Raw genomic sequence first — 14,063 nt, 5'->3', positions numbered from 1 at the left:
CTAGATAAGTGACTCATGGAACGAAAAACACTATCTCATATCAATAGTTTCCATCACTCCTTATTATTACTTTAAGCAAAGTAATTACAAATTATAACAGACAATAATTACAAATTATAATACTAGGGGAAATGCTGCTTGATTACTGTTGAAGTATAAGTGAGTTTATCAGTGTGACTCATGGAGTCTTTCCCCACTAATTTAAGTTTTTGGTAAGTTTATTGGTGCATAGTAACTAAATATTGTATCAGAGCTAGAGATCTTGAGTTTGATTTTTGACCGACATAATTTAATAAAAAAATTGCCACACACTCCTATTCCATGTCTAAGGCTAGAGATAGTCTCCATGTGAGGGGAGTGTTGAAGTATAAGTGAATTGCTCGTCTTTCCTCATCAGCTTAAGCTTTCAATGAGTTGGTCGGTGCATAGTAAGTCAAATATGATGATCTAATGAGTTGCAAAGCTGCAGTTGCTCAAGATGAAGAGCCCCTGCATCGTTAAGGATTGATCCAGCCACGGCTGCTTAGGGTGAAGAACAATGGCGATAGGGAAGGTGATGGTGGGCACACAAGGGCAACGTGTGTGGAAAATGCCATCGACGACCAGCAAACCCTAGTTTGACTATGGTACCATGTTATGAATGTGACTTGTTGTATTACTATGAGGCTCTAGGCCTATATAAAATACATATACATGGCGCCATAAAAGACTGTTAATCAAGTGCTATAGTAATCAAACGTAATACAAGGAAAACAATCAACACTATGCAGCAGGAAAAAATAACCATATATCTAACTGTTGATAATTGGTGAACCGCTGATCTTACAAACTTGTAGAAATGATGGGGATGCTTCGAGTAGATGAATTAACAGAACACAAAGAGAGTTTTTATACATGTTTAGACCTCTCTTAGGATAATAACCCTACATCCTATTTGCTTTGTATTGATATCTAGAAATGTTAAAGGAGGAATATGGCTAGCCTAGATAGATCTAACATAGTTAGCGGTTTCCTTGTGATTAATTGAAAAAGATCTAGCTACGAAAGTCTCAATGGAGGCAGAGCTTCCGCATGCATGTAATTACTTGATGACCTTGTGTCTTCTAATGGCTTGTCACTTCTTCTTCCACAGGGGCCCCAAGCTCTGTATAAATGGGGGAGGGGGTCGTACGTCTTTTAGAATCTCCATTCCCATTCTTAGAGATAAACTTTTTATTTATGAGATATCCTGGGTGCCTACAGGTAGTTTCCATTCATCTAGGGATCCCCTTCTCGGAGATAGAGATATGCCCCGAGAAAGACAGAGAACACTTGGGTATCTGGATATGATAGTTATCCACTAGTCATCATCAAGCCTCTCATCAGTACATGAAATGAAGCTTTGATGGGTCTAACGCTTTGTCAGCAAAGATAAGCATTTTAACTGACCACATCATCGAGTAGAACTCAGGTCCCCGATTAGGATGATACGTCGTAACCAGGTTCTCGGAATCCTCAGGTGATCTATTCTGGGTTCCAAATGCCTCTAAGTTCTCAAGCGAGTCCTCAAGAAAGTATTCCATCTGAATAGGATTCCTGGGTCACCAAAAAATATTATCCCATCCTTGCGAAAGGACATGGAGGAGAAGACTTGTCACTGACCACTGTTGTAGCAGAAGTTTTACGTGCTGGTGAAGAGATTCTCTGTCTGACAAAAAGAACTGCACGGATACGGTGAAGTAATATCCCATATTCTCAACTGCACCATGCGCTTTGAAGAACACATCGGGTAAATAGCTGCTCCGACTGACTGCCTCTCTGTCTGCGCAAGTGGAAGGATCAAATGGCCCAAGAAGAGGGTGAATTGGGCTCTAATTAAAAACTAATTATACCAAATTTTAAAACAAGTAGCAACCTTAGCCTACATAGAAATAAATGCAACTACATGAACAAGCAAGTAATCAAGCAAGCTATAACACAAAGTAAATGCAGAATTAAAAGCTTGCAAGAATTGAAATGCTGAAAGTAGACGAGGGAAAGTAAAGAGGTAGACATAGTCCTAGTTGGAGCATCCACTAAGAATATTACTCTCCTAGTCCTTGTTGGAGCATCGACTAAAGATATCGCTCCCCTTGAGCCACCAAGACTAAGGGCTCCCTCATGATTACCACTTCTTCATCTCCTGATTGGAGGACATCAAACCAATTACATCGCTCTTCTCGGGGCTCTCACAAGAACTTTAAGAGCCCACTAAGACACCTCCAATCACCAAAGATCGGCTAAGTGTTGCCAACCACCAAAAGTAACAAGTCAATAACTTCACTTGACTAAGATCAAACATAAACTAAAGCTAGATGCACACTTGATACTCTCTATGCACTAATAATATCCTTAATATTCAATTAAGAACTTTGCAAATCACTCCAGTGCACTCTCTTGCTTCTTGATGACACGCGCAATGTATAAGCTCCTCTGGGCTCACAAGATTACTTAGTGAGACAAAATGATGGGGTATATAGGCTAGAGATCCAAATCTAGCCGTTGCCCAACCACCCATGTTTTGTGTGAACACCGGATGATCCGGTGTACACCATCTCACACACAACGGACTATCCGGTGTGTACAATTTTCAAAGCTCACACACTGCAAGTTGTAATTAGTCGTTACTACTAAGAAATGCTCTAGCGCTCTTGCTATCCACACACCGAACTATCCGGTGAGTAGCATCTCCACTGTGCCAAACGTAATTCTCCTGGAAAATGCTCTGGTGTTGCATCCTATTGAACACCGGACTATCCGGTGTATTCAACTCCATCTTCTGAGAATTTTCACAAGTCCTGTAAAATACTCTAGCGTTCTCTTCACACTAACACTGGACCATCTGGTGTTGACTTGTTCTTTTTTTAGCCAAAAAGGCTCCAGTGAGAGTAACTTGTTGATCATTGGACCATCTGGTGTACTTATCATCTCTCTGGCATGAGCCAAGAATGCTTCGATGAGTTTAACTCATTTAACGTCAAATCATCTGGTGAGAACAAATTTTTCTTAACTCGTCCAATTCAAATTTTCTTGAGCTCTAACTTCTCGACATCTCAACCATAGGCTTCTCTGAGCTACCTACTGCTAGAATTTCACAAGTGTGCATCTAACCAAGTCTAGACTTAACTAGGTCAAGCTACTACTCTTAGCCTCTGTTTATACTACGGTCAAAAGACTAAGAAAAGAGATCTATACTACTCTAAGTATCCTTCAAGTCCTTGTGACACTTAAAACTAGAAAATCCTTAATCTTGATGCTTATATCCTTTGATCGTCCATAGAATCAACTTAGGGACCAAGAATACCCAATAATCATTGTGAACTAAATTTTTGATACCCTTCAAAACAAACTCCTTAGTGTCGTCCTATGTCCAAGATGAAGTGGACTAGGACCTTATGGAGGCAAAGATATGGGAATAATAGGCAATGGCTGAGGTGGAGGAGGACGAGGAGGCGTCCGGCAGCGTCTCCGTTAAAGATGGCAAGACATCAGTTTCTTCTTCATCTTCATCCTAAAGTGATGCCAGTAAAAATGACTGAATGGAGTAGCCAGGGCAGCGACACCAACAAGTTCGTTGGGGAGCCATGGCCTTTCCATCGACCTCATCCTCTCCGTCGAAGCCAATGACGCCAATAAAAGAGGACGAGGAGGGATAGACTTGCCTGACTCTCTCTATTCCTTGCTCTTGCTACACGATGACGAGAAGATCTTAGGACTTCTTGTAATCCTCTTTCCCTTAGCTTATCTGTAAAAGAGCTCGAAATTTTGTTAACTGAAAAAAATCCTATTTCCATGAATACAAGGAACGCTTAAACAAGTGTTCGGCCTTTGAATTGTGTATTCTGAGTAGCTTAGGGAGTTTCAAAACCTCTTGTCAGGATATTCATCGTGATTACCTTAGGTCAAATTTTGAGCGAAATGCGCCTTAGCTTTCAGGCACTCATGGATGCGATAAGGTTCTCCATGGTCCCTAAAGATATTCTTCCCTTCTTGTCAGGACAGATTTTATGGCGTGCATGATAAGTTTTGTAGTCCAACTACATGTGAAGCCCCTGACTGGATATCAAGGAGGAAGACAGTCTAGAATTCCAAGTGTGCGCATGGGTGTAAGTATCCAAATAGCGGCTTGCCTCAATTTCCAAGGTTTTGGCTCGAAATAAGGAAAAGCAATATATATTGATTTGCGTAATATGACAACTATTATTACAAAACATATCCTAAGTACTTACATATAGAACTTACAAAGCTGGTCGATATTCTAAGTATTTTTAATGACTTGACCATCTTCCATTGCTAACCTATACGACCCTGGTCGATTAGACTCGACCACCTTATTAGGACCTTCCCACTTTGGAGATAGCTTGCTGCTATTTTTCTAGCTCTGTACGAGTCGTAGAACCGAATCTCCGAGTTCAAATGATCTTTTGCAGATGTTATGGTCAAGGTAGCACCGGAGAACTTGTTGTACCATGTTGACCGTATCAACCCTTGCATCCTTTTTTCTTCAAGAATATTGAGGTCATCTTGCCTTCTCAAGATTTTAGCCTTGTCAGCGTATAGTTCAACATGGGGAGATTTGATCTTTTGTTCATAGACCATCATTGCTTCGCCCTTGTAGACTAGGAAGAAAGGCATTTCACTTGTCATCCTGTTGAATGTCATTCAGAGTGCCCAGAGTACATTAGGCAACTCAGAGACCTAGGCTTTAGTGTAGGCAGATAAGTGGTTGAAGACGTGGGTCTTGATTTCTTGGAGTACCAGACTGTTTGCCTGCTTGACCTATCCATGCTTTGTGGATGAGCGATGGACGCAGAGCAGACCGTATTGTCTAGTCATTCACAGTAATCGATGAATGCCACATTCGAGAACTGAGTGCCATTGTCGGTGATGATCCTACTTGGGATGCCGAAGCTTGTCATGACGCTTTTCATGATAAACTTCTTGGCAGCTGCCGAAGTAATTTTGCCGACTCGCTCAACTTCAATCCACTTGGTGAAGGTGTCGATTGCAACAAATATAAACTTGAAGCCCCTGGGCGCTACCGAGAAGGGCCCCAGAATATCCAACCCCCAAGCCATGAATGGACACAACAAGGGGATCATCTGTAGGGCTTGAGCGGGTTGATGTATGTGTCTGCTGTGAAATTGACAATTGGTACACTTTTTTACCAACTCGCTCGCATCATGGAGAGCTGTATTTCAATAGACCTTGTCTGAATACCTTCCCGACTAGGGTTCGAAAGAAAGAGTGAGCTCTGCACACCTCTCTTTGGATTTCTTCGAGTAGTTTTCTACCCTGCTTTTGAGAGATGCATTTCATGAGTACTCCGTGAGTGCCTCTTTGATAGAGGGTGCCGTCCACCAGGATATACATTCTAGATCGACGGGAAATTTACTCGGTTAGTGCATCATCTTCAGGCACAACTCGATCTTGAAGCTTGTGGATTGGGTCCATCCATGAAACTTCACTTTTGAGCTGAGCCACGATTTCCCACATGACTCATTTTAGGGTGTCGATCCCTGGTGAGTCCCGAGTTAGTTATAGGTCTCGTAAACCACCACTCATTTGGCTACGACATCTAATGATTTTACAGACAGCTTCAAGAGTTTCTCTATAAAATCCCAATTTGCCAAGGAGATCGGGAGGATGCCAGGTGGGCAAAACTACCGGCGAGGCAATTATCCTTCCTTGAGATATATTTGACCTCGAGTCTGACAAATTTCTTTTTCAGCTTCCTCACCTCCGCAAGGTAGTCCGTCATAGCCTTATCCGAGGTTTGATACTCCTTGCTAACTTACTTCTCCATCAGTTGTGAATCCCCTTTCACTAGTAGGCGGTGAATACAAAGAGTAGAAGCTACTCGGAGATTGACGAGTAGACCCTCATATTCAGCTACATTATTCGTAGTGGGGAAGTCAATTTGCAAAGCGTATTGCAGGCTCTCATAAGTCGCTAGGACCGTCCTAGGGTTGATCGTTCTTTCCATTCAGCCACAAAGTCTGCGGTACTTGCGACTTGATCACTGTATGAGGCACGAAGCGAATGTCAAATTCCCCAAGCTCGATGGCCCACTTGGCGATTCGACTGATTGTGCTCTATTGTGAAGGATTTTGCTGAGTGGAAATATTGATGGTATTGTGATCTTGTGAGCCTGGAAATAGTGTCATAGTTTGCGAGAGGCCATCAGAATGGCATACAATAGCTTCTGCACCTGAGGGTAGCATTCTTTAGGGATGTGTAGTACTTCGCTAATGTAGTACAACGGTCTTTGTCTCTTCTCTCGTTTGTCCGGCACTTCTCTTTCCACCACCAATACCCCACTCACAGCATGTGGACCGGTCGCAATGTATAACAGAAGGTCTTCATTTGGGTTGAGAGTGATTAGCAGAGGGAGGGATGAAAGATACCTCTTTAGATTTTTTTAATGCCTTGTCTGCCTCTTCTGACCATTCCAACTTGTCATGTTGTCGTAGCAATTTGAAGAAGGGAAGTCCTTAGCCTCCAAGTTGGGATATAAAATGGTTGAGAGCTGCTATGCACCCGGTTAGTCTCTGAACTTCTCGTACTGACCTGGGGATTGCATTTCTACAATGGCTTTGATTTTCTCAGGATTGACTTCGATCCCCCGGTACGACACCAAGTAACCAAGTAGCTTTCCCGCATCTACTCCAAATGCGCATTTCTTTGGGTTTAGATGACCCGATTCTTGCACAGGTTGTTGAACGTCTCTTGCAGGTCAGAGATGAGATCTTCCTTCTTTTTGGTCTTGACGATGAGATCATTGACGTAGGCCTCAACATTCTGGCCTATCTGGTCATGAAGCGTTATCTGCATTCCTTGTCGGTATGTACCACTAACATTCTTTAGTCCGAATGGCATCTTGACATAGCAATAGACTCTTAACAGAAGAATAAAGGAGGTCTTCACCTCATCTTCTGGATACATGTTAATCTGATGATAACTGGAATAGGCATCTTGAAGGCTTAGATAGTCGCACCTAGAGGTAGAGTTGACTATCTGATCTATTCGTGGCAGAGAGAAGGCATCCTTAGGGCAGACTTTATTGAGATCGGTAAAATCCACGCACATTCGCCACTTGCCATTTGATTTTTTGACCATGACAAGGTTGGCGAGCCACTCGAGGTGATCCACCTCTCAGATAAATCCTGTCTTGGTGAGCCTTTCAATTTTCTCTTTTATGGCTTCCTTCCGATCAGCCATGAACTGCTGAAGTTTTTACTTGACTAGCTTTGCATCAGGCCGGATAGCTATTTTGTGCTCAATCACCTCCCTGGGGATACCGGGTATGTCGGACGGTTGCAATATGAACACATTGGTGTTTGTCTGGAGGAAGGTGACGAGCGTGGATTCCTATTTAGGATCTAGATTGGAGCCGATCCGAACGATCTTGGAGGGCTCCGCTGGGTCCAAAGGAACTGCTTTGACTTCATTGTGGGACTTTACGACCGCCTTTGGACTTAAGTTTTTTGTCTCCTTGTCAGGTTGATGATGTGTGGCCATGTATAGACTCCGCTTGTCGTGACGTAGGCCTACTTTTGGGCAGTCCAGACAGTAATGACTCCCTCAGGTCCTAGGATCTTTACGCACTGGTAAGCATAGTGCGCAGCAGCCATGAACTTAGCCAAAGTTGGCCGTCCCAAGATGGCGTTGTATGTCATCTCGAAGTTGACCATGTTGAACAAAATCTTCTCTGTCCAGAGTTCTCATGCTTCCTGAAGGTAACGGAGGCGATGTATGGCCGATGGGAGTGGCCGATGACCCAGGTACTACGCCATAGAAGCCTTGCATAACTGGCTTGATGGCTGATCGAGAGATCTGCATTGCTTCGAGTGCACCTGCGAAGAGGATGTTCAAGAAACTCCCTCCGTCGATAAGCACTCAGCAGACTCTGCAGTTGTTGATTGTAGGTTTGACCACTATCGGGAAGTGACCTGGCCGTACCAAATTCAATAGGCAGCTATCCTGACCAAAGGAGAACTCGATGTTTGACCATTTAATGGCCTGTCGACCCTTAGGGATGGTAGCTAAGACTTTTTGGGCCATCGTCTTGTATTACCACTTGGACACATAGGACGCCGAACCACCTAACATGTGGTCAACAATCATCTCATCTGGATAGAAAGACATTAGGTCTATGTCACTGTCACTGCTACAGGAGTTGGAGTTCTGCTCTAGGCCATGACCTGGATCTTCATTCCTTTAGCCATTTTGTTGACCTCCGCTTTGACCATCTTCTTCCAGAGGTACCACTTATGGAGGCTATGACTGTCTGTCTGATGGAGGTCGCACCAAGTCTTACCGTCACGTTCATCGGAGCCTGGTGTAGCGAAGATGGCCCGCTTAGGACATGTATGTGATTTTGGAGATTAATGACAACATAGTCAATATGACTAATATGTTTGTTAAGTATATGCCTTAGTAGGTCTCATGGATGCACTACATGAAAAAGACACCGAATCCGAACTCAAGAATGGTTGAATTGGACGACTTCAGAAGAAAATGCACTTACCAGATGGTCCGGTGCTCAAAAAGAAGAACTCTCCATATGGTCCAGTGCTCAGTGAAGTGTTTGACTCGGAGAAGAAAAGTGAAGACCTCACTAGATGGTCTGGTGCTCTGATTGGTGCACAAACTAGAGCATTTTGTCTTAGAAGATGTTTTGCAATTCAACACACCGGATGATCCAGTGTTAAGGAGAAATGCGTACCGGAGTATTTTCCAGGAGAATTTTCTAGTGCAAAAGAGCTTTGAGCTCAACGGATGGTTCAGCGATGAAGAGATGAATACACTAGAGGCTTCACCGGAGGATTTTCTAGAAGGTTTTCAGAGGTGTGAGAAATTGTGACACTAGATGGTCCGATGATCAGAAGAAGTGGCTCAGTCAAGCTCAAGTCCGTACACCGGATGATCCGGTGATGGAGTTGAAGGTTACACCGGAATATCCGATGTTCACAAATAGATTCGAGTGGAGTCCTAACGGCCAATTTGTACAGCTATATACATCAGATGGTCCGATATTGGTACTGCTGTTGACACCGAATCATTCGGTGTTCATAGTTTGTTAGAGCCGTTGGAGCAACGGCTAGTTCGCTGGGTTGAGGCTATAAATACCCCCTCACTCGGTCATTTGAGTGTGCTGAAGTCCAGGAAAGCCCATAGACACTTGAGAAGACATTCGAGCCACTAAAGTGCTAAAAGTGATTATCCAAGGTAATTAAGCACAAGATTAAAGAGTGATTAGTGCTAATAGACCTAGAGAGAGTTTGTGTCTAGGTGTTGCTTCCTAGAGAGAGGATCAATCCAAGGTAATTAAGCATAATATTAGGGAGTGATTAGTGCTAATAGGCCTAGAGAGTTGTGTCTAGGTGTTGCTTCCTAGAGAGGGGATCAAGGAGTGATCCTAGCTTGTACCGAGAGCTACACTGGCGCCTTGGAATCTTGGTAACTCACCGGCACCTTGGGCCCTGGTGACTCAAGCTTGTTGACATTCCGACTTGGTGTGGAGTGGTGGTAAGACTCTTGTACGAGGACGCGGAGACCCTTGCCTTGGTGGTTCACGCTCTGAAGTGAAAATGACGGCAAATGACCGGAAGAGAGGCTTGTGCTGAGGCCTTTCCTTGGTTGCTTGGTAGTTCTACCGACTTGATTCCTTGGTGGCTCCAGGGTCATGACCGGGTGCCATCCAGGAGCTATAGCCTAGGTGGGTGTTCCAACGTGGACTAGGTGTGATATTTATACTATCGGTACCACGGGATAAAAATCCCTTGTGCCAAGTTTTCTCCCTCTACCATGTTTACATTTCTGTATTTACTTCTTGCAATCTATCCTTACATGTTTACCTTCATAGGGTAGTTTGTTAGGATTTGCTATAGGTTGCAAACCTTTGAATAGTAGAGTAGACACACTAGATGAACCTAGAGCACATTTAGATAGAAATTGATATAGATTTATCTTGTGAAGTATTTGAAGCTGATTAGTTTTAAGTGTCCTAATTCACCCCCCCTAGAACGTCACCAATCTTTTCAATTGGTATCAGAGTCGGGGCTCACACCTTTTATAAGGATATGCCAATTCAAGTGGCATTTGAGTTGTATTCTCATTTTGATCGGTTAGGCTTCACCGCTTACTGAGGGTTGACGTCCGAGGTAGGGATGGATACCGATAGTGCTCCACGTTTTGACAACACTCATTTCTTCCGTTGAAAAATTCTAATGACTTGTTATTTGCAAGTCAAAATATTAGGTGTTTGGAGAGTCACCGAAGAGGTGACGAAGCAATATGTCACAAACAAGGAGAGACAATTCGATGCTTTTGCAAAGAGTATTCTTTTATCATCTCTAAGCATTAATGCATTTAATCGAGTTTATTCTCTCACCAATGCTCATGATATTTGAACTAATCTCATCATAATACATGAAGGCACAAATAATGTGCACAATTAGAAATATCATGTGCTAGCCTCTCAACTTAATATCATTAAACAATTTGCCCATGAAAGTGCTAGTGACATGTACTTACATTTGAACATTCTTGTCAATGAGATTAATGGGCTAGGTTTGACGCCAGTTGGAGATGATCAAGTGGTGACAAGAATACTTCAAGATGGCAACAACAAAATTTGTAAGATGACTCCAAGCCAAGTTCTCGGCAAGATCACCGCTCATGAGATGACCATGAACATGGTGGTTGAAGCTTCCTCCTCATCCGGTGCCAAGAACATTACCCTCACAAGCAAAAAAGTTTGTGCCCACACATGAAGATGAGAAGGTAAGAGCAAGAGTCAAGCTCAAGTGAAGATGATGGTGGTGAAGATAAAGAGAGCAATGAAGAAGATGAGCAAAGCACCTCAAGTGATGAAGAAATGGATCACAAGATCACCAATCTTATCTCAAGATTGGAGAAGGACCTTAATAGGATCAACACAAAGATTAATCATTCAATCTCCATGAAATATTTGGTCAACATAATTGATCATATCAAGAAGGAGAAGAAAACCAAGAACAAGAGAGAGACAAGGGGAAGAGACAAAGCAATTGCAAGCATAGGAAAATGCGTGTGTCAAGATGAAGATTTAAGCTTAATTGATGAGAGCTTCATCATCCACTCCTCCAAGAGAAGCTCTTCCTTAAAGTCGTTATCACACAAGTGTCTTATGGCTAAAGGTATGAAAAATGATGTAAGTGATGATGAATCTGATGAGGATTCACCCTCTCAAGAAGAACTTCTTGAATTGATCAATGAGCAACAAAGGGCCTTAAAATAACAAGTTAAAGAATTTAAGAAATTCAATACCCTTAATTATATTCATGCTTCTTTTATTTCAAATTATAAACAATTGTTAAGAAAATTCTAATTACTAAACAAGGAGCATGAAGAACTAAATACAAAACTTGAGGACATTGAATCTCAACCTAAGGTCCTTTTAAAGCAATCTATCTCGCTCTTTGATTTTAATCCTAAGATAGATATTTTTACTTCTTGTGATGATTTGATTTATCTATCTAGCTTGCCCTTTTGCAATGAGACATGTGTTGAGAATGTTATTGTGGAATCATGTAATGATCTCATTGCATAAGATAATAATGAGCTCAAGCAAGAAATAAAGAAGCTCAAGAAGGACTTAGCAAGATTGAAGGGCAAGAATCATATCCAACCTCCTCAAGATAACCATGATAACATGGTGAACAAGCTTGCAGAGTAGGCCACTGTGACATGCTTTAAGTGTCATCAAGAAGGCCACAAGTTCTTCCAATGCAAGCAAGTCAAGGAGAAAAAAAAAGGCGACGAACCTCTTCTACAAAATCTCCAGCATCTACACCAAGCCCAGCTACAAGATCAAGACTAAGAGCAACCACTACAAACTCAAGAAGAAAGACAACGGAAAAGTGGTTGCACGCATGATTGGGAGAAAGGAGCGGGGTTGAAACCAACCCATTTGGGTGCCAAGGAAGTCATCACCAACATAAAGAGATCCCAATCGGTTTGGATTCCAAAGAAGACTTGAAGTCCACAGGTCGGCTCGGGGGATTTAGAGACTTAGCACACAAAATGAAGTGAAGGTTCAAGCAAAGAAGCCAAGTGTATAAGATTGTGTACTTTGATGAAGACTTTTATCACATATATCCAAATCCTCTATCTGGCGGTTGTGCCTCTGCGAGTCTGATCCATCTCGAGAAGGGGCGTTGCATGACTTTCCTCGATTAGAGCTATTCCCAGTGTAACACCCTGCATTTTAACATTTAGAAAATAGCCAAAATCCACTCCTGTTTAAAAAAATTCTTATTTAATTAGCCAACAAAAAATCTAGGAATTATATATGTGTGTGTATCTATATATTCGCATGTGCATATATATATATATATATATATATATATATATATATGTATATATATATATATATATGTATATATATTATTATTGGACTATGAATTCCAAAATTCACCATACTCAATTTCTAAATTTAAACCCTGCATTAAATTGAGAAATTGCATTTTTTTTTTGCTTTCTCAATGTCCTTGTTTCTTTGTATGGCGATTCAAATTTGATTGTTCCTCACATTTGAATCATTTTTAGTTCTTTTTGGCTATTTCCTAATCTGAATCAATCTGTGAAAATCAATCTTCTAATCCACGTCCAATTCAAGTCTTAGGATTTCAAGCATCCAAATCATCATCTAAATCAAACCCTGGTTGAATCGCTAGATCTTTTCTTTAAACCCAAATCCAACTCAATTCAAAATTCAATTTAATCGATTGAATTATCCCTACATTTGACTTTGATCAATAAGTCAATTAATTCAATTATTCTGGACCAATTCCCTTTTTCCTTTAATCAAATTAGATCTCCAACAAAATCAAATCTTAGTTTGATATCCTGGCTCATTTCAAATCAGTTTCAAATTCAAATATTCCTATTTGAATTTATATCGAACCCTGGAAGAATCTCCTGACTTTTCCTTTATCTCAAATCCTATCCAAATCCAGACTCTTTCAAATCGTCATCGATTTCATATTCAAATGCAATTCGAATCATTTGAGATATATTCAAATGCTTTCCTGTTTAATCGCCTCATGCATTCAATTCAATTCGATTCGAATCAAGGTTCAAGTTCAAATCTCATATTCAAATCCTCGTTGCAAAATAAGGTCACAACCTAATTCAAATTCAATTTCAATTTGAATTAGCCCAACCCAATTCAATTAAATTTATTCAATTTGAATTACTATAAATCTAGTTCAAATTCGAATACATTCATTTGAATTGTCATTTTGATCTTTCTCTTTCTTACTCTCAGATCTTTCTCTCTCCCCTCAGATCCTTCTCTTTGTCGGTTACTGTTCACACTGTCTCTCTTTGATCTTTTCACAGGCAGCAGAAGCAAACTCCCCCCTCCCACTCTGCTCTTATCTTGCATGTCGTGTCCTCCTCCTTTCCCAACTCGAGTAGAGAAGTAGCCCTCTCTCCCTCTTTTGTTCCTCTCTCATATCCCTTCACCTGCATACGCACAAACATTCAGGGTAACTTTAGTGTATATTTTCTTAGCAAGGTGCAAGTCTGAACATGTCACAACGTGCTGCATTGGCTAAATAAGCTGCAATGTATAAACTTCCTAGTCCATCCCAAGGTGGGCCCCACCTGAATAGAAATATCTAGTCTCCCCTAACTTTCCCCAACCTACGGCATTTCCTTCCCACGTAGATTGCCATGGTTCCCATTATGATCTCTTCCCCCGATATACTCCCTCTCCACCTTCCTCCCTCTCCATGGTGGTATCCAGTTGATTCCCCATGCATGTGAAGAAGCAGGCAGCATGCACGCGGTTCGGATGGCGCCGTACGAGCATATTTGATGGACGCGTAGGCACAGGGAGGCAGAGCGACATAGCACCATAGCAAGGCAAGGCGCGGACATGCAGGCATAGGGAGGCGGAGTGGCATAGCGCCATAATAGGAGGCGAGGCGCGCGCACATGGACGCAACTCCAGTGAGGTGTCGTGCCATCGACGGAGCCAGAGGAGGCGCCTG

This window comes from Phragmites australis, chromosome 5 (genome assembly GCF_958298935.1).
Source record: "Phragmites australis chromosome 5, lpPhrAust1.1, whole genome shotgun sequence".
Taxonomy (NCBI): domain Eukaryota; kingdom Viridiplantae; phylum Streptophyta; class Magnoliopsida; order Poales; family Poaceae; genus Phragmites; species Phragmites australis.
This window is presented reverse-complemented; position numbering follows the sequence as displayed.